Here is a 22,723-nt window from a genome sequence, read left to right on the forward strand (position 1 = left end):
TTAAAGGACTGCTAGTGTCTCACTGCTTTATAATTTAATTTTAATTTCTTGTATTATCTATCTGTATATAATTTAATGCTTCATTTCTTGTATTATATATCTATCTTTATAAATATATTTATATATCATTACTAGCAATCTGGTTTATCTCTCTGGAGAAACCTGTCCAACACAGCCAGGCACCATGAGCTTTCTTCACCACATTTGATTATGCACATGCTTTGTATCCGCGATTGTGTCAGGAAGGTGAGCATCATGAAGTGCCAGTTTAAAGTATTCTTGCATTGAAGGAGTACTTGTGTAGAGGCCCAATGCAGTTGACCGCCACTTGACTTACCCTAAATTTTCTCTAGACTCAAATATGTCTTGCTTATTCTACAACAGAAAGTGCTTCTCTGGATTTTAAAATATTGTTGGTGGTCTTTTTTTCTTATACTTTATTTTTATATTATTTTTGTTTCTTTCTTTATACTGTTTCATTTTGTTTTCCTCTTTTTCTCTTTTTTACTGTTTCTGTTAGGTCTGCCCGATTAAAATGCAGAGAAGGAGTGAATCTGTAGAGACAACACTGATGTAGTGGTTTTTCTGAATGAGGAGAGTGTGAGGGCAAGTGGGAACAATCAATGAATGTGAGAGTGGGGAGGGAGTATTAGAATTGATGGTGACGATGTATATACAACTCTTTAAAAGGGTGATTTGCCTACTGAAGTATATGATATGCAAATATTATATCAAGAAAACAACAACAACAAAAAACAATCAAACTTGACCTATGGTTACCATGAGTGAAGAAGGAAGAGTTTTTGCTTAGGAGGCATTGAGTTTATTGTGATGGTGTTGGAACAATTTGGAAAGGGTTCTCAATAAGGGTTGTACAACACAAAGAATATAATGAATGGCACTGAAATACTCATGTAGAAGCTGTTGGACTGGAGAATGATTTGTTTAGATTTTTGAAAAAATTGAAAAAATTATGAATAAAAATGAGCACAAGGAAAAAGAAATGTTCTAAAATCGATTTTGGTGAAGATTGTAAAATTCCCTTTGGCATGATTGAATTATTAAATTGTATGATATATGGATGACATGCCAATAAAACTAAAAAAAAGAGACAGAGAAATTAACCTTAAATGCAAAGACAAAAATAGACTAAAAATCAAAGGAAGGAGGAAATTTTACCAAGCCGATGGCAGTCAAAAAAGCTGGAGTAACAATATGTATTTCTAATAAAATAGATTGCAAAGCAAAAAAAACCATGAGAGACAAAAAAAGGGAACTATTTAATGATTAAGGAAACAATGTATCAAGAAGACATAACCATAATTAGCATATATACTTCCAGTGGGAGACTCTTGAAATAAACTGACCAAATTCCCACAGAACTGAAGACAGAAATAGAAGGTAAAGTCATAATAGTGGGATAGTTCTATATTGAATTACCAAGGGAAGATAGATAATTAGGAAAGAAAGTTTAAAAATCCTAAGAAGATAAGGGGGCATCTGCCTGAGAAACAACAAAGCCCACGTGGAAGATGCACACCAGCCTGTGTGGATCAAGAGGTGTTGAAGGGATCAGGTAGCAGACACCAAAGAACAAAAATCATCATTGTGTGCTCACCTTCCCCGTACAAACGCTGAAGACAAATGTGTGCATAAGCAAGTGTGATGAAGAAGGCTGATGGTGCCTGGCTATCAATAGATACAGCGTCTGGGGTCTTAAATACTTGAAGATAAACAAGCAGCCATCTAGCCTAGAAGCAGCAACGGCCACATGGGAGAAGCACATCAGCCTGTGTGATCACGAGGTGTTGAAGGGATCAGTTATCAGGCATCAAAGAACAAAAATATCATATCATTGTGAATGAGGGGGGAATGCAGAGTGGGGACCCAAAACCCATCTGTAGGCAATTCGACATCCCTTTGCAGAGGGGCCACAGGGAGGAACAAGTCAGTCAGGGTGCAGTATAGCATCGATGAAACAGACAACTTTGCTCTAGTACTTATATGCTCCACCCAACCCCCTGCTATCATGATCCCAATTCTACCTTACAAATATGGCTAGACTGGAGGATGTACACTGGTGCAGATAGGAACTGGAAACACAGGGAATCCACGACAGATGATCCCTTCCGGACCAGTGCTGAGAGTGCAGATACTGGGAGGGTAGAGGGAGGGTCCAGTAGAAAGGGAGAACTGATTGCAAGGATCTACATATAACCTCCTCTCTGGGGGATGGACGATAGTCAAGTGAGTAAAGGGGGGACATTGGTCAGTGTAAGATATGGCAGAATAATAATTATTTGTACATTATCAAGGGTTCATGAGGGAGGCAGTAGCAGGAGAAGGGGGGGGAATGAGGCGATATCAAGGGCTCAAGCAGAAAGCAAATATTTTGAGAATGATGGAGCAACACATGTACAAATGTGCTTGACACAATGGATGTATGTATGGATTGTGATAAAAGTTGTAGGGCCCCCAATAAAATTATTATAAAAAAAGAACTAAACCACATAATCTACAAGCTCCACTTCCTTCATATTTACAGAACATCAGCACACAGGGAACATTCTCTAGAAGAGACCACATGATAGGCCACAAAGAAAACCTTGTTGTCACGTCATTGTTAAGTGCCAGTGAGTCTCTTCTGACACACAGTGACTTTATGTACAACAGAACAAAGCACTACCTGGTCCTCAGCCATCCTCACAAATGTTTTCTATGTTTGAGCCCATTATGCTTCCATGGGGTCAATTCCTAGAGGGTTTTCCTCGGTTTTGCTGCCCACTACCAAATAGACTGTCCTTTTCCAGGGACTGGTTTGTCTTGTGAACATGTTCACAGTATGTAAGATGGAATCTCACCAACTTTGCCTCTAAGAAGGACTCTGGCCATACTTCTTCCAAAGTCGATCAATTTTTCCTTTTCCCCACCCATGATATTTCGATATTCTTCTCTAGAAAATCAAATCAAATCAAATGCTTCAATTCTTCTTCAGTCTGCCTCATTAAATTTGCACTTTCACACGCATACGAGGCAATCAATATTAATACATTAAAATATTGTGATTCTACAGCCCTTTTTTCAGATCACAATGCTATAAAACTAGAAATCAATAATATAAAGGACAAGGACACAAAATCAAATGCATGGTATCTCAAGTTAGCTAAGAGATTTATTAAAAATCACAGAGCTATGAAAATCATCAGTGAGAAAATAAAAACACACTTAAGGGCCCTATCACAGGATATAGACAAGCTATTAACTGTAGTGAATTACACATAAGAGAAGACAAAATAGATATGTGGGTCCTACTAAAAGTAAGATGTTTACGTATATCCAAAGACCTCACCAAAAGAGTTAAAAGAGACAGGGAAAGAACATTTATTAATGACACAATGGACAAAGATCTAATCTCTTGAATTTATAGACTACTGTAAGCCTCATGCTACACTGCTAATGACAAGATCAGCACTTTGAAAACACCACCTGCTTCTGGGCAGGGAAAGCTGAGACTGTCGACTGCAGTAGAGAGCACAGTCTGGGAAACCCAATCTGAAATGTACTCAAGGGCAGGGAGTTCAATAAGACAAGAACACAATCCAGTTAAAAGTCGTCAAAACAAATGAATAGTCCAATAAATGACTACCAAACACACGAACTAACACTTAAGATCATTAGGCATCTAGGAGATGCAAATCCAATGAAGAGATATCACCTTACACCATCAATGACACCTAGTTAAATACAATAAAACAAAATAACAAACCCTGGAGTGGGTGTGGAGATATTGGAATGCTCATACACTGCTGGTGGGTCTGTAAATTGGTACAACCATTGCAGATATCAATATGGTGAAAATTCAAAAACTGGGACTGGATATTCCACACTATCAAGCAATAATTATGCTGTATATCCACTAAAGAAGTAAAAACTATAACAAAAACAGAAATATGTACTCCTATATTCAATGCAGCACTATTAACAATAGTAAAAAGTTAGAAACAGCCTCCCCCAAATCCATCAATAGAAGATTATATAAAGAAGATTTGGTATATACGCAATGAAATATTATGTATATCCAAAATATCATTCATATTTGGTATATACACAATGAAATATTATGTATATCCAAAAAATCATTCTTGGAATCACACAGCATGTCATGATATGGATGGAATAGAAGAATATTATGCTGAGCAAAGTTCATCACAAAAGAGTGAATATTGCAAGAGACCACTTCAATAACAATAAAAAATGAGGACAGGATTTGGGATCTGCTCTTCAACCACATAATTATTTAATCTGGTCTCCCAAGTAATGTTGTGGCACATATAATGCATAAAAATAATTTATCACTTCCTTATTTGTAAACTTAAAAAAATCCCTTGTTCAGAGAAGGCCCTGCCTCAATGGGAGTCAGTTTCTCATGTAGCAGAATGATAGGAGGATTAAATATTCCCCCTTGGACAGCATTGTCCCATGACCAGCTAAATTCAGTAGACATTCCTACAATGGTGCTCAATGAACTTCTATGCAAATGTATAACAAGTGGAGAGATTTTGTCTGCAATGAAGAAGGGGATTTCACTGCTGTTGGATAAACTAGGGAAGAACGGGCTACCCTTAGGGCTAATGCTTCACATTATTTTTATTGCCCTCCAATGGCAGAATCCTTCCTATATTACATTGCTATTAATGCTTTTCTTTAAAACCAAATCTCTTTTCTTTCCTAGGTGAACCAGACTTCGTGTTATATGCTGGGTAGACTTTAGATTTTGGGCTTTCTAGTTGTACAGTAATCTTCATACAATGCACCAGCGAGATCCCATTTGGAAGCCCCACTAAGGGACCCATATTTTACCTTAAACACAATTGTGGCAAACTAAAGTAATTTAAGTACTTCATTGGCTTTTAAGGTGAAACACCCTGGGTGATAGAAAGCAGATGACGTGTGACTGTCCAGGTTGACCAGTACTTTATATCAAGAAGTAATTATGCATCAATAAAAACCTCCCAGCTCTGTCCAGAGGAAGTCCATAAGTTTGATATTATCCCATAAGTCCAATATTAGCCCATGAATTCCTCTTCAAACTGACACAGCAGATGCAATGATGCCAAATGCAGGAAGATCACCAACTGGTGGGTTGAAAGTCCTGTGGATTCAATGGCAGCGGATGCTGAAATCAGTGTGGTTCCATGTGGCTTGTCAACAGGAATGTGAAGTAGATAGTGTGTCCCACCTCCAGGGAGTAAGAGAAGAAAACTACCATGATTCCGCTTGAGAAGGCCTTGCCCACAAGGAAACATCTATCAGGCTGTGACCTGACTGACAGGCTAGCCTCCATTCCTAAACTATTTTTCAAGTTTATATGAAATTGTATAACGACCACATGACTGTTTTCTCAACGTTGTGGGCCTTGTCATTAGAAATTGTTTCCAATCCTTTTTCTTCAAATTTGTCTAATACTTAGTAACTATGATCAACATAGTTATTATTTTATTGCTTTTTAAGGCATGCATTTATCCTGCAGGTAACACATGTTAAATGGAGAAAAGTTTGAAGATGTCAAGAATACCTCTTTTGTAAATTCATAATCAATGCCCATGCAAGCAGCAATCAATCAATCAAATGAAATTCCACTGGGGAAATCTGGTGCACAGTCACTCTCTTTAAACTGTGTGAAAAGGAAGTCGTTACGTTGAAGACTAAGCTGCTCCTGCACCGATCATGGCATTTTCAATTACTTCATATGCATATGTAAAGTGGACATTGAATAAAAAGATAAAAAAGAATCAGTGCATTTGATTTATGCCATTGGAAAAGTATATTGAAAGTACCATGTACCACCTGGAGAATATATCTGTCTTGGAAGAAATACATCCAGAATGCTCCTTAGAACTAAGGATGGAGATACTTCACTTTATGTAATTTTAACATATTATTAGGGGAGATTGGTCCCTGGAAAAGGACAATATGCTTGATAAATTAGAGGGGAATGGAAAAAAAAAAGAAAGACCCCGGGGGAAAATGAATAGACACAATGTATACATAACTGAGTCAAGTATAAGAATAATTGTGAAGATGGCATAGGACGGGGCAGTATTTCCTTCTCATTGCTATGAGTGGGAACCAACTCTATGGCATCTAACACTATCACCACCACGGTTGGCCATATGAGTAATATTGTTATTAGAATTACCAAAAGTCTTCTGTAGACTACTTATATTATTTTTCAAGAAGTAGATACTGACTGCCTCTCATGTAAACCAGATATATATTCTTTAGATATATGATAGATTTTGAGCTCACACTTACTTGTAACTCCTTATCTAAGAACATATAATTATTATGATTTGGCCCTCATCAATACTGGCCTTCATGAAGTGATCACCGAGTTGATAGTGTGATAGTTAATAAAATGACAACAAATCCACAGGAACCAAAACATGACCTTGAGCCTACCCCACCTGAATTTTGAGAGCATCTCAAGAACAGATTTAATACATTGAACACTAATGACAGAAAACCCGATGAGCTGTGTGAGGACACTAAGAACATCATCCATGAAAAAGCAGAAGACCATTAAAAAGACAGGAAAGAAAAATAAGATCAAAATGAATGTCAGAAGAGACTATGGAGTTTGCTTTTAATGGTAGAATGTAGAAAGGTTGAATTCAAAGAGCAGAATAGAAAAATTTAAAGGGAAGCTTGAGAAGACAAAGCCGAATATTAAAATAAAATATGCAAGACCTAGAATTAAAAACACAAAAATGGAAGTACACACTCAGAATATCTGAACCTGAAAGAACTCAAGAAAAAATCAAATATTAATCGTGATCTTGAAAGATTATTTGGGCAAAATAGTGAATGTTGTAGGAAGCATTATAAGAAGATGGAAAAATATACAGAGTCTCTGTATCAAATAGAACTAGATGACATTCCACCATTTCAGGAAGGTGCATATGAACAATAACCAGTGGTGTTGAAGTATGGAGTGCAAGATGCATTAATGCATTGACCACAAACAAGGATCCAGGAATTGATGAACTACCAATTGAAGGATTCAACAAGCCAGGACATTTAGAAGACAGCTACTTGGTCAACTGAGGGGAGGAGATCCATATTTTTAACCATCCCAAAGAAAAATGACTCAACACAATGCTGAAACTATATAACAATATCATTTATATCACATGATAGCAAAATTTTGCTTAAGATTATCCGACAGTGGTTTCAGCAGTATATTGGCAGGGTGCAATAGTTTATTGTGCCAGCCTGGCCGATAAACACAAGTAGGATTAATTGAAGGGCAGAGGGATAAATGGCTCGGTGAGCCTCACCTTGCTTGTTCTGTGCCTCAGTTTAAAGGGGTACACTACCTGTGGGTTGCCTAGCCTGTGGACTGTGTCGCTGTAAGTTGAGGTCCCTTTAAGCCCACATGATTGGAATGTTCATTTCTGGAGCTGGGGACCGACAGTTGATGACAGTTGGGGACCTGCCTTGCTGTTTAGCTGCCTGTATATATATAGCCCAGCTCTATCTACAGAAGGGGACTGGCAACTGGTGGCTCTCAAGCCTTAAAGGACTGCTAGTGTCTCACTAGCTTTATAATTTTTTTTAAATCTTTTTATTGGGGCTCATAAAGCTCTTATCACAATCCGTACATACATCAATTGAGCAAAGCACCCTTATACATTCGTTGCACTCGTCATTCTCATAATTCACCTTCCACTTGGGTTCCTGGAATCAGCTCGGTTTCCCTTTTTTTTTCCCTTTCCTCCTCCCTCCCCTCCCCCCCGGTCCCTTGATAGTTTATAAATAATTATTATATCTTATCTTACACTCCCCGGTGTCTCCCCTCATCCGCCTCCCCATTGCCCATCTCCTAGAGAGAAGGTTACACATAGATCTCCAAGATAGATTCTCCCTTTTCTACAACCCTTTCTCTCCTGGTGTCATCGCCACTCCCACCGCTGGTGTTGAGGGTTTCGTCTGTCCTAGATTCCCTGTGTTTCCAGCTCCCTACTGCACCACTGTACATCCTCTGGTATAACCAGGTCTTCAAAGTAGAATTGGGGTCATGATTACGGGGAGGGGAGGAAGCGTTCAGGAACTAGAGGAAAGTTTTTAGTTTCATTGTTGCTACACTGAATCCTGAGTGACTCATCTCCTCCCCACTACCCCTCTGCAAGGGATGTCCAGCTGTCTACAGATGGCATTGGGTCACCATCATGTACTCCCCCTCATTCACAATGATGTGATTCTCACCACCAACCCACCTTTGTTTGAGACCTGGTCTAGCTTTATAATTTAACTGTTAATTTCTTGTATTATATAGCTATCTTTATAAATATATTTATATATATAATTACTAGCGATCTGGTTTGTCTCTCTAGAGAACCCTGTCCAACACACAGGGAATTGCCAAAAATTCATGACCTATTCATGAGAGGATGTGGAACAAGTGATATCATTGCTAATGTCAGAGGAACGTTGACTCAAAGTAAAAAATGCCCAAAAGATGTTTTACTCGTGTTTAATTGACTCTGAAAAGGCCTTTGACTGTGAGGTCCATAAAGGATAAACTTGTGAAAAATAGGAATTCCAGACACTTCATTGTGTTCATTAAAACTTGTACATGGATCAAGAGGCAGTTGTATGATCAGAACAAGAGAATACTGCATAGTTTAAAATCAGGAAAGGTGTGCGTGAGGGTTGTATCTGCTCACGACACTTGTGCAATCTGTATGCTGAACCAATCATCAGAGAAGCTGGATTATATGAAGACGTGCAGTATCAGGTTTGGTGGAAGGCTTATTAACAACCTATCATATGCAGATGACACAATCTTGCTTGCTGACCGTGAGGAAGAATTGAAAAATTTGCTGATGAAGATCAAATATTGTAGCTTACAATATAGGTTACAATTTAATGTAAGGAAGAGCAAAATCCTTGCATGAACCAATAAGTAATATCATGATAAATGGAGAAAAGATTGACATTGTAAATGATTTAGTTCCATTTAGACATATAATCAATACTCATGGAAGCAACAGTCAAGTGATCAAAGGGTATGTTATATTAGGTAAATATATTAATTTTTAATTTTTCTGTTAAATAACACATGTTGCACATTTTATACTGATCCGTGGTTAGTAGTGGAACTAGATTGGATTGTAATTTTGTTTTTCTTATAATACTTTGAAACTGTTTTTCAGACATGTTTGTGTAAGGCCTACCTAAGTTTGTTCATTTGCTTTATAATTGGAACTCTGTACACCTTTCTGAGTGACCAATATCTATGTGTGTGTTAATGATCCAGTTTAGGCATTAATGGATTGATTGAGTTCATTATCAAATGATGCATATTTTAATTTATGTAGCTTGTAGTAAGTATATTATTTTAAATTATCCTTCACTACCATTCCTGAGACGGATTATTTCCTCCTTCAGAATAATTTCAATTTCTACACCACCATGGTATTTCCCTTTATCTTAAAATTATCTCGAGTTCGAATGTGTTATTTACTTAAGCAATTCATTGCCTAAGACTGTCAGAGAATGTGCTTCCTTTTCAATATGCTTCTTTTATACAAAGACGTATCTTTCAAGAAAGACTATGATATTTGGCTGCTCTCATTCTAGTTTTGTAAGCCTTTATGTTTCATGTTCCCCCGTTCAAGTTACATATAGAACATGCTTATAATTCCAAAGGAGTGAAAACAGATCATAAAATGGTTCCTATTAGCTCCATAACGTTTTCAGTTAGTTCTCCATTATAGTCATTTGCTCAAATTAATGCAGAGTATCTGCTATGCAACTTGTGAGTTTTCAATATCTCTACCCAGAGCTTAAGTAAACTAACACTTAGGAGATTATTATTCATGTAGAATGTGGTTGTTATAAAAATTGTGTACATTCTCTACATAGTGATCTTTTGTATGAATAATTATATTCATATACTTGAGAGTATATCCATGTTCTCTAAGCGATGCTCACAGTAGTATCACATTTTGTTTCATATCCAGAATCATTAAAAATTGCCTTACCTGCACAACCTCTAGTTACATAGAAATAAAATTTTGACACTTGACAATCCTTCCAGTGGATCTTTAGGGATCTCTCATGCTGTGTCTTAGCTAACATCTTTTCTGGTTGCTAAATTATTCCCTTTTCTCAGCTAACAACCCCCTGTCACTGAATCAACTCTGGCTCATAGTGACTCTTAAGTACAGGACTTCTAAGACCACTACTCTCTTTGGGGATCAAAAGCCCTCACCTTCGTTGTAACATCTGCATTTAAAATCAAGGTAGCTGGGCACATAATAATAAAATTGTATTTCGGTTCCATATTTCAGAAGCAATCATTCAGATTTTAAACTGAATATTCTAGAACAAAGAGTCATTTGAAATTCAGTTGTGTTTTTTAATAAATAATTTAACTTTTATATGAATAATGTGTTTTATATTTTTCTGAGATGATAGATTAGTTAAAGACTCTTGTTAAATATTTGGCCAGTTCCTCAAACTATTCATTTTGATCAAACTCATAGCACGCCTGTGTACCCCAGAGTGCAACATTGCCTGACCCTCCATCATCTTCATAACTGAGCCTGTGGCTGAGCCATATGTTGTAAATACTACATGGCATTCCACCGCTGATTTTTTCCTGAAGTTCCACTTTCTCAAGCACAATGTCCTTGTCCAGTAACTAATAACATGCCCAAAACACACAGATGAGGTGTTACCATTCTTGCACGTGAGGAGCATTCTGCCCCCCATTCCTTATTCAGAATAGATTTGTTCATTCTTTTGACTGTGCATGGTACACTTAATATTCTTCACCAACATCATTATAAAAGTTTATTGTCTATTCTGCCTTATTCGTTGCCCAGATTTCACGCGCATATGAGGAGATTGAAAATACACTTCTTGGTTCAGGAACACCTTAGTTTTTAAAATGACATTTTTGTTTTTATGCACTTTAAAACAGTTATTGGTTCAGATCTGACCAGTGAAATGGATAGTTTGGTTTCTAGTACGCTGGTTTAACGGGCATTGATTTGGGATCCAAGTAAGCGAAATCCCGTACATCTTTGATCTTTGTTTATCATGATGTAACTTATCGCTTCAGTTGTGAGGATTTTTTTTCTGACTCTGGTGTGTAATGCATACTGAAGGTTGTAGTCTTTGATCTTCATTAGTAGTCATTTCAAATCTGCTTCACTTTCAGAAAGTAAGCTTGTGTCTCACTTACCTATATTTAGTTTAAATAAAGAAATAAATGTCTGTGAGACTGGGAACAGCTATGATTATAAATAAGCTACTGATGAGAAATCATGAATTATCTTTTAAGCTTATTCATTGCAAGTGTTTGCCCTGAAAATTACATTGCTAAGTATTATTTCCCTTGTTATGTGAATTAGACATTTAAAGTGAGGGAGAGCCTGCAGGGACATTTAATAAACAGCTATGAAAATTTTCACTTTGGAAAGGTAATTACTTGATTGTGCTCAAACTATGAAAATTTTGTTAAGGTGAGTTGATGTTTCACAATGTATTTATTTTTGTAAGAGATATTCTTTTTGCTAAGTGATTTTTAAAAACACTATCCTAATATATTTTGTTATGGAAGAGGGATCAATAATCATATAATTCCTAACTAAATTTCAGAAATATGTAGATATATTTCATTTACCATACTAATTTAGAAACAAATTTCCTTGCAGAAAATATTTTTAAGGAGCTATGTTTAATTTACATAAAGTGAAAGGAACATACTCAATATTATACTTAAGTATAGACTACTTTTCATCAAAAGATACCTTATGACACTTCACAGAAAATTTTATCCCACACCCACATGCAATCACTGTTCTTGTTTCACTACACCTCAGATGCGTGGTGCTATTTCTAGAACATGGCCATTCACAAGATTGTAAGACTCCACTTGCTACTTAGCCAAGCAAAATGCAGAACATTGTCTTTGTGAAGTGCTATGCTGATTGATCATAATTTCACTTGAGACTATGAATCTGAACCCCCAGGCCGATGGACTCATTCCATCAAGTTATTTGACTACCTCTGAGAAGTTTTCATAACTTTGCCCCCAGTATGCTTCAACACAATCATGGATTTGCTGCAATGGTGAATGCACATATAAAAATATTCTCTGTCAAGGAAATTCATATTTGTGAATATGAATATATTCCCACTCTTTCCCCACAATTGTCCAGGTTGTGTGTCTGTCCAATCATCTATATGTAGATCGTATTTATTGCAGTCTTGTGAATATAAGACTAGTTACCTTTGCTGCCTTTATCTCTTGTGACTTCCCAGAGCATTCTCCTGCCTTCATAAGCAATTGGCAAGTCTCCCTCATATTGTATATTGCTTTCCTTTCACTTACGTGAATACTGTCTAATTTCTATCCAGCGAGTTGCTCTCTTTTCTCCTACCACTTCTAGTAACCATAAAATAATATATTCTCTTGGCTTTTTACAGTGGTAATCTCATACAATATTTGCCACTTTGTGATTGACTGAGTCACTTCACATAATATCCCCCAGGTTGTGAAGCATTTCCCAGACTCACTATCATTCTTCATGTTGTCTAATAGGAGTTGGCTCTCACTCTATGGCAGTGAGTTTCATTGCTGGTTTGCATATTCCTTTAAGTGTCTGCAGCAATGTTTATTTACCCATTTTCCATTGATTGATATTTAGGTTGTCTATCTTTTTGCTATTGTGTATAGTTCAGCTTGCCAAATTTTATACGAAGCATACAAAAAACTTGAGTTTTTTCTTGTGATTAATTGAAACTATAGAGCAGATTAAGAAGAGTGAATCTTTCTGTTTATTAACCAATCTATTAAATTTCTTATATTAATTTTTAGTTATTTTACAGAAATATTTCATTGTTTTATTATAAATGGCTTAAATGGTGCTGTATATAAATATTATGGAAATATATACTAAGAGTAACATGAAGTTAATTTGGAATAATTACTTCTTCAAAGAACAAGCAACAGGATTGGTCAAAAGACACAGATTTGTCCAATCTGGACAGAGCCCAAGTGTGCATGTGGCCAGTACAAATGGCCATCTTACTTCTACTTTGTTTAGGTAACTGGGTACAGGCTAGCACAGCTTTAGCCTGATAGATAGATGTCTTTCCTGGCTTAGAAAAGACATGTCTTCATAAGTAAGATAGGTCTTGGGAAGTTTTTCCCATTGAAACTATCTGCCAATCATGCGATAGCCGAGTAGCAAGTTTTTCTATGAGCGTTTATATAGATTAGATTTTTCAAACATTTAAGTTTTTTCTTCCACCATGTTCTTATAGACTAAGAAGAAAGCATGGAATATTGTTCTCATTCTCTTAAGACTCACTAGCTAGAGTTCATAGTAAAATGAACCACAGCCAGAAGAACCCTGCTTCTCGAGAGCAGGCCATTGAGCCCAGTGAGTTTTGTTTGCCTCCTACCCTGAAAGCACTTTAAATTCACTCTGGAATCAGCTTGGATAATTGAAGATGGTGATGTATCTCAGTGATTCTTAAGTTCTTCTCCTTTAAAATTTCAAATGCAATCTGAAAAGCATGCAACTCTGACCGTTTTCCAATAGCAGAGTATATTTCTACTATATAACATGTATATGTGCTATTAACAGAGGAAGCTATCCTGTGTGTATGTGTCTTTCGTCTCTAAAAAAAGCAGTTCGTTTTCTATCATTTAATGCTAACCTATATCAATTTGCATTTTGGAAACTCATAACAACAATAAGCCTTTGGATATTAGAATACCTCTTATCTCTAACTGAAGATAAGCTATAGTCCAATGTATTTCTAGAGTGTAACCACTTAGCCTTAAGGCAATATATGTTTATTTTCCTTTTCTTTCTGATAAGGAGCAGTCTGCTGTCTTTGATTTATAGTTCTCATCAGGAAGGTAATATATTTCATGATTAGTTTTACTTCCAAGTGATCTACATATTGAGTAAAAATAAGAGGTTCAGGAAAAATGTGCCTTATTATTGACATTAATAGTCAACATGATTTATGCATTCAAAACCAATGTTTTATTTTAAAACTATGCCATGAAAACACATTGATAAGCTAGTTACTATTTTATGTCACCTTTTAGTACTTTAGATAGAATGGCTAGTTATGTCATTACTATTGAAGGCACCTAGATCCCATGTCAATTTCCTATTTCCTATGCCAACTTCTGCGAAGTTGACACATTTGAGCCTAGACTTTAGTTTTTCTTTAATGCATTCGATCTTACCTTGTTCAAAGCCTGTTTCATGTACCTACACAGATTGTGATGTTTATAGGATATTTGGTATTCACTCATGAACCACCTAGAAGTGATTTAACATCCTTGAGATAACAGTTGGATCAACGATGATGACTGAGAGACAAAATGCTTTTCTCTTTGTCACCTGGGAAGCAGACCTGAATATATTACCGTATCAATTCCAGCCACCTATAGGAATCAGTATCTTAACAATGTAATCTGTTGGCTTTTTAGTTTCACAAGGTCCTGTCAACCTATAATTTTGCACTCTGGAGGTGATACTTTTCAAATTAAAATTTGTTTCAAATTTCCTAAACTAAACTGTTAATACAGAGCTAGACTTTCTGGGTTAAAATCCTTGCTCTATCTCCTAATAAGTGTTACCTTGGAAAGATAATTAAATTACTGTGCCTCTACTGAAGGATTCATTTGGCATAATGGATTAAACATTGGACTGCTAAATTAGACAGAGCAGTGGTTCAAACCATCTGCTTCTCCTCGGCAGAAAATGGGGTGGTGTGCTCCTGAAACTATTTAAACTCTTTATACTCAAAAAAAAAAAGATCTATGATGCTTTATAGGGTTGCTGTGAGTTGAATCTGACTTGGTAGAAATTTTGGTGTCACTCATATTTTAAGTAAAATAGGGGTTACAGTATACAGTAAAGGAGGCCAAGTGATGAAAATGGCAAAGTGATTGGCTGCTAGATGGAAGTTTGACAGCTTAGACCCACCTGGCAGCTCTATAGGAAAAAAAAATACTGGTTATCTGCTTGTATAAAGATTAGAGCCTCCCCACCCCGCAAAAAAAAGAAATTAAAAAACCCTGTCAGTATTTCTCTTATGTCACATGAAGTTTCTGTGACTCCAAATAGTTACATTTCATATAAATCACTCATATTTTATTTATAAAATATGAATACAACCTAGTTTGAACAAAATTGTTTTATTATATTTTATTTATAAAATATTAAGAAAACCTCACACTTTGAACAGATTTGTTCAGTTTAGTTATTGACAATAACTGTTGTTCTTAGGTGCCATCAAGTTGATTCCAACCCATAGTGACCTTATGCGCAACAGAAGGAAACGGAAGGACTGGTCCTATTCCAGCCTCACAATTATTCCTCACAGTCCAATGTTGTATCCACAGTGTCAATCCGTCCTCCCCAGGGCCTTCCCCTTTGTGGTTGCCCCTTTGTTTGACCAAACATGATGTCCTTCTGCAGTGACTGGTCTCTCCTGACAAAATGTCTGAAGTATGTATGATGAAGTCTCTCCATCCTTGCCTCTATGGAGCACTCTGGTTACTCTTCTTCCAAGGCAGTTTTGTTTGTCCTTTTAGAAGTCCGTAGTACTTATAATAATCTTCTCCAGCACCACAATTCAAATGCATTGCTTCCTCAGGTTGATTCTGTTTCCAACTTTCATTTACCTATTAGGCAATTTTAAAATACCATGGTTTGGATCAGATATACCTTATATACCCAGTGGAATGGCAAAACTCACCAGTCTCTTCTACTGGTGCTATGCTATGTCTACAGCCATTCGAGGAGAGTTACTGAGACATGGCTAAAAGAGCCCTAACAAGGGATTTCACTACACTACAGCATTTCAAACAGAATTCTCCAGGACTCTGGACATAACACATTATAGGTGTCTCGAGATTTAGGCTTATATTTTGGCACACTACAATTAAAGTTCCCTTTTATGGGCCACAAGAAAATGCAAGGCCATATAAATTCAAGGCCACAAATTTGAAAGCTAGAACTACTGAGGTTTTTCGTATGTTTTTATGTATCTGATATCCAGAACCAATGCATGCTCCATGACAGCAAGTCTATTCACAAGTTTGTTCTATGGTCAGAGGGAATTCACAGCCCACATATGTCAACACCCTCCTTTGAGTCAACTGGGAATCATTGCCCTCCTTGCTTTATTATGACATACATTACTCTGGAAGGCATGGTTCTATCTTGTGAATGAATATTTTTATCAAAAGTTTTGAACTTATCACCAGTCCTCATTGTTTGTGTAAATAGGGTCCAGTCACTTAAAAATTCCATTATCTTTAATTCCATTTTTGATAAATATTTTAATTCAGATTTATGTGTGTATTTGTAATTATTGCTGCTGTTGTAGTTGTTAATTTTATTCTGTGGTCAAAAATGTCAACTTTCACAAGATCTTATGGCTTAACTATACTGTAAAGACACTTTCCTAGTCCTTTATTATTATTTTTAATCCATTTTATTTGCAATATTACAGTATCTTCAGGGAAAGTCAAACAAACTTAAGCAGAGATTGTGTGTTTTATCTTTTGTATTATTTTAATAAAATTATAAGTGATGTATCTTTCATAGAATAAATTGCTTAATAGTAATAAAAATTAAAAACAATTTTATTCATAAGATTAAATAATTCTTTATATCTGGATTTTCTGGGAATTCTGTAACACTGATATTAAGTATAGAGTTCAGATAAAATAATTAATCTACTTTTCCTAAACTGATTTATATTAAACCGAATTGACTAGAGAAACAAATTCAGAGACATTAATATATGGGTAAGAGCTTTATATCAAAGAACAATTGTATATTGAGAAAACATACCAGTGAAGTCCAGATCAAGCCCATACATCCAATATTAGCCCATAAGTCCAATACGAGCCTATAAATCTCTCTTTAGAACCATGCAGTCACATGCAATGATACAAAATGCAGATCACCGGCTGGTGGGTGCAAAGCCTTGTGCATTCAATGATGGTAAAAGCATCTCAGTGCTGGCATGGGATTCCATGTGACTCCTTCAGCTCTCTTAGTGTGGCTCTTCAGCAGGAAAGTGAAGCAGAGAGAGGGGCTCCTCTCAGGTCTCAGCAAATCTCTGCATGGTTTGTCAACTGGAAGGGGAAGGGAGAGAGGGAGAGGAAGCTCCCAGAATCTTCAAAAGAAGGTTGTACTCATAAGGGGGCATCCTTGGGCTGTGACCTGACTGACAGGCTAAACTCCACCCCTACATTATTTATCAAGTTGGCATGAAATTATGTAAATATCAGACTGGATACATATGTAAGGAAATATAGTAGATTTAACATTTTTTTGTCTATAGCCTAGTCGTAATGTTTTACTGTTTTATTAGCCTTCATGAAATTTGTCTGCACCTTTACTAATAGTGTAAAATATTTTTGTTTTTATATTTAATATATGTGTTAGATTGTTTAATAAAACCTTCAAAAAATAAACCAAGAAACTCTCATTTTTGTTATTTCTGCCAGTTTCTTCTCTTGAATTTAGACATGAGATATGCTGCAGAAAGTACTTTACATGTACTCATTTAATTCATTTTACTTGGCAACTTTGAAGAGTGTCAAAGAATACTTTCATCCTATTTATTGTTAAGAGGCTCAATAAATAAAGAGCCATCTCTTCTTAACATAATTTGGGGTTATAAAGACAGAATTTATGCCTTCTGTTCTATTTTAGAGTGTTATCTCTAGATTATCATTGAGCTAATCTTTAATAATATTGCAAATTTGTCAAGTAATAATTAAACAATTTCATAAGTTAGTCACTAGTTTCTAAAGATTACATTGTGAGAGTCTGTATAAAATTTATGCAAAATTCTAGAAAAGGCAAGGTTATCATGGCAGAAATCAGATCTCAGGTTGCCTAGCAGTGGTAATTAGAGCAAAAATTGATTGCAAATTGGCACAAAGGCATACTCACATTTTTGCAGTGACAGAATCATTATACACCTTGATTGTGGTGATCATTAAATGATTTTTCCCAGATTTCACCAAACTATAAAATTAAAATGAATAAACTTTTTCATGTAAATTATATTTCCATAAATTTAAATAAATAAACTAACAGAAGACTATCATCAGTATACTTTAATATATGACATTTGCATTTAATGTATATATCACTTTGAAAATCTATTGAAATTTTCTATGCTTCAACTCTTACTTCTCTAGTAGCTGGTTTAAGACTGAGTAGGTTATTAAAAGTGCATACTCATCTGTTTTTCTCCCAACTGACCTGATGTACTAATCACTAGAGGGCTATTATGTTATTTAGAACATGGAATGAGGTTGAATTTAAATAGCATGGAAATGGAAATGGAAACTGTAGTCTTAAGAAGTACTTTACATTTAATGCCTATTCTTAAGAATTGTTTATTATATAACCACACAATAAAAATGCATTTTAAGATGAGTTCATTAATCCTTTAATGAATTACTTGCTTGTCAAGACATTTTTAGATGTCTAACCATATACATTTTAAAATAGAAAAATCTAGGCACCTTGATTCATGAGTTAAAAATATTGTAGAACACAGAAATAAATGTAGCACAAATACACTAATGTCCTCTTTTCCTGTTCCTTCTCATTCACAGTTTTGTAAAAAACATGAAAAGATTATTTTTATTAAGCTGGTATTATTTGGGTAATTATATTGATAACTACGAAAAAGTACAAAAATATAAAAGAGAAAGAATAGCATAGCAAACAAACATGAACCCAATACTATTTCACTAGAACTGATATATTTTTATTTATTGATTGATTTATTGATCATTTTATTAGGGGCTCATACAACTCTTATCACAATCCATACACACATCAATTTTTACACACTTGTACATTCATTGCCCTCATCATTCTCAAAATATTTGCTCCCCACTTAAGCCTCTAGCATCAGCTGCTCATTTTCCCCTACACTTCATGCTCCCCCTTCCCTCATTAACCCTTGATAATTTATAAATTATTATGTTGTCATATCTTACACTCTCCATTGTCTCCCTTCATCCATTTTTCCTCCCAGGGAGTAGGTTGTAGATCCTTGTAATCAGTTCCCTCTTTCCTCCCCACCCTCCCTCCACCCTCCCAGTATCGCCACTCTTATCAGTGGTCCTGAAGGAATAATCCGTCCTGGATACCCCGTATTACCAGTTCCTATCTGTACCAGTGTACATCCTCTGGTCTAGCCAGATTTGTAAGGCAGAATTGGGATCATGATAGTGGGTAGGGAGGAAGCATTTAGAATTAGAGGAAAGTTGTATGTTTCATTGATGCTACACTGCACTCTGACTGGCTCATCTCCTCCCCACGACCCTTCCAAAGAGGATATCCTATTGCCTACAGATGGGCTTTGGGTCTCACTCCACACTCCCCCTCATTAACAGTGATATTATTTTGTTCTGATGATACCTGAAACTTGATCCCTCCGACACCTCCTGATCGCACAGGCTGGTGTGCTTCTTCCATGTGGGCTTTGTTGCTTCTGAGCTAGAGGGTTGCTTGTTTACCTTCAAGCCTTTAAGATCCCAGACACTATATCTTTTGATAATTGGGCACCATCAGCTTTCTTCAGCACATTTGCTTATGTACCCATTTGTCTTCAGTGAGACTGGGGAGGTGAGCACAAAATGACATGATTTTTTTGTTCTTTAATGCCTGATAACTGATCCCTTCAGCACCTGTGATCATGCAGGCTAGTGTGCTTCTTCCATTTGGGCTTTGTTGCTTGAGCTAGATGGCCGCATGTTTACCTTCAAGCCTTTTAACACCCTAGGCGCTATATATTTTTATAACAAGGCACCATCAGCTTTCTTTACCACATTTGCTTATGCACCCGCTGTGTCTTCAGCAATTGTGTTGCATCTAGAGATGACAAATATGCTTACAATTATAACTGTCTTAGTAAGGCATGCCTGCTATAACATAAACACCACAAATGAGTGATTTTCATGATATCTTAAAAATTTCTTCTAAGTGCTGGAAGCTACATGGCTGTGATTGTTACATAATCTGGTGTCAATTTGAGAGGATTACAAGTGAAGGGGTGGAGTATGGCCTGTCAATCAAGATATAACCAATGAGGCCGCTGTGTGGGCATGGCCTTCTGAGAATTCTGGGAACTCCCATTTTTCCTCCTTGGATGCAGGAGACACTTCTTTCTCTGCTCACTCCCTTGGAGACTCTCTGCTGACAATACTGAGTCCCTGTGAGACCTTTCTGATAAGAAGCCACATGGACATACCCTGATAAAGCCCTCGGAGTTGGGCGCTGATGTGCGTACAATGCCACTGGTTCCAAAAGACTTCCAACCTTCTGGCCTGCGATCCTCCAGCATTCAGCATCATTGCATGTATTTCGTGAGTCTGAAAAGGAGTTTATAGGTTGGTATCAGACATGTGTGCTAATATTGGACTTATGGACTTGATCTGGACTGGTCTGGGATGTTTACTCAATATTCCATTGTTCTTGTATATAACTCTCTTTCTCGTACACATATGAGTCCCTATGAATTTATTTCTCTAGTTTACCTGGACTAACACAATGGCCAAATCAAGGTTTCTGCCATGTGTATTATTGTTAATATTCCTGACACTTCTAGTCGATTGCAATTCCAACAGGGTATGTTTTCCCCTAAATTTGTTTGCTTCTGTGATTAACTTTATGACATATTTTCACTGGTTTAAATTCATGAACATAACAAAAATCTCTAACTTAAGCTAGGCTGATATCTGATATCCACAGTAATATATTTACTAATTAAATATCATTTTCATATATATAATTGGTAACAATTTCTATTTTAGGAAAATTGCATAGGATTCATTATTAATTTCGCACTACTTTGGTGTTGCTGATGAAGAATATTGACAGTATCATGGACTGCTAAAAGGACAAACAAATCAGTCTTTCAAGAAATATGGCCAGCGCGCTCCTTAGAGGCAAGGATGATGCGACTTCATCTTACATGTTTTGAAAAACCTGTCAGGAGACCCCAGTCCCTAAAGAAGGATACCATCTTTGGAAAAATATAGGTGCATCAAAAAAGGGGAAGTCCCTAAATGAAATGGAATGACACAGTAGCTGCAGCAAGGGGCTATGAACACATTCTGGGATTGGCCAGGAGTGGACAGTGTTTCTTTATGTTGTGCATAGGATTGCTAGAGGTTGGAACAGATCAATGACACCACCATCACCAACAGCCTTGTAGCGGCAGGGATACTTTTCGATCACAGGTAGTGTTGTGCTTAAAGATAGATGTCGGATTCTTTGTGACAATGAATAGTAATGCATTTATTTGGAATTAGTCCATAAAGTATATTGTTGTCCAATTCCATATGTCCATGCCAGTTCTTTTCAGCGCTTCAGTTCTCAGAATGTTTATCTGTTACTCGCTTTTCGTTTTTGACATCTTCTAACTTACCCAGATTTGGCATTCCTGTTTTCAATGGATGTTTGCAGCTGTTTATGCTCATTTTGTGTCAGGTCCACCGGCAACTGCAGACGCTCAAAGCTTTACTTCCTTCACATCACGAAGTTAACTCTGCTTTGAGGAGGCGCTTCTTCCCTGGCCGTATTTTGAGTGCCTTCCAGCGGAAGGATTTATCTTCCTGCTTGATATCTGACACTATTCTGCTATTCGTCGTAAGTTTTTCAATGGCTAATTCCTCAGAAGTCGAGTTTTCTTTCTTCCTAATCTGTTCTGTTTGGAAATTTGCTTAGCATAAATAGTCTGGTTAGTATCTCAAATCCCACTACCATAGCATTCAGCACAGCATGGCAGCAATATGCAAGCCACCAAGAAATAACAAATTGACAAATGATTAATTTCTAAATTTTGATTAATTTCTCCTCATTGAATTTCAAAACTGGATGAAAGCTCATTTTTAATTTTAAATATTAAGTCACAGGATTTATAAATACCTGTTTTCAGAGGTTGTGTTCTTATTTTTCATGTTTTCATGTGGAAAATTGGTTGATTTCATTAACAACTGTGTCTTACTAGTGTCTCAAGGATCATCTCATGCTGTCTGAACGTCACATCAGGGCAAGAGTAGCTTTCAGTTTTACTTCTGTGTTACTTTTGCTCTTATCCTCCTACAAAGATTGCTTAAGAGCAAACAGCAAGTGTGTTTGAAAAAATGCAAGATACTTCTACACACAAACTTTCCTTTAACATTTGGAGATTGTTAAATTTTTATTTTCAGGGTAGGTCTAGCTAGTGTAACTTCCAAGCCATGTCAGACAAGCTAGTTTCCTGTTAGTAGAGTACTGATGTCACCTCCCTTTTACACCGCAGTATTGTGGATGGAACATAATGTTGAGGAATTGTGTGGGTGAAAAAAAAAGATGATATATTTTGTGGGACTTAATATTTGTAGGTAAAATAGACTTAGTTTACAGATATATTAACTTTAGATTTTGGTGATACATCTCAATGATGATTTCAGTATGGAAAATAGATAAATGAGTTTAGTTTTCAGAGGAATTACTAGAATTCACACCCATATAATATCTTATAAGAATAACACACAGTAAAGCAAGATTAAGCCAACATTAACTCTGATTAATTTGTGAAAAGTTTTAAAGCTTTTGAAAAATATTTATGTGCTTTATTATATCCA

This window comes from Tenrec ecaudatus, chromosome 2 (assembly GCF_050624435.1).
Source record: "Tenrec ecaudatus isolate mTenEca1 chromosome 2, mTenEca1.hap1, whole genome shotgun sequence".
In the NCBI taxonomy this organism is placed as follows: Eukaryota; Metazoa; Chordata; class Mammalia; order Afrosoricida; family Tenrecidae; genus Tenrec; species Tenrec ecaudatus.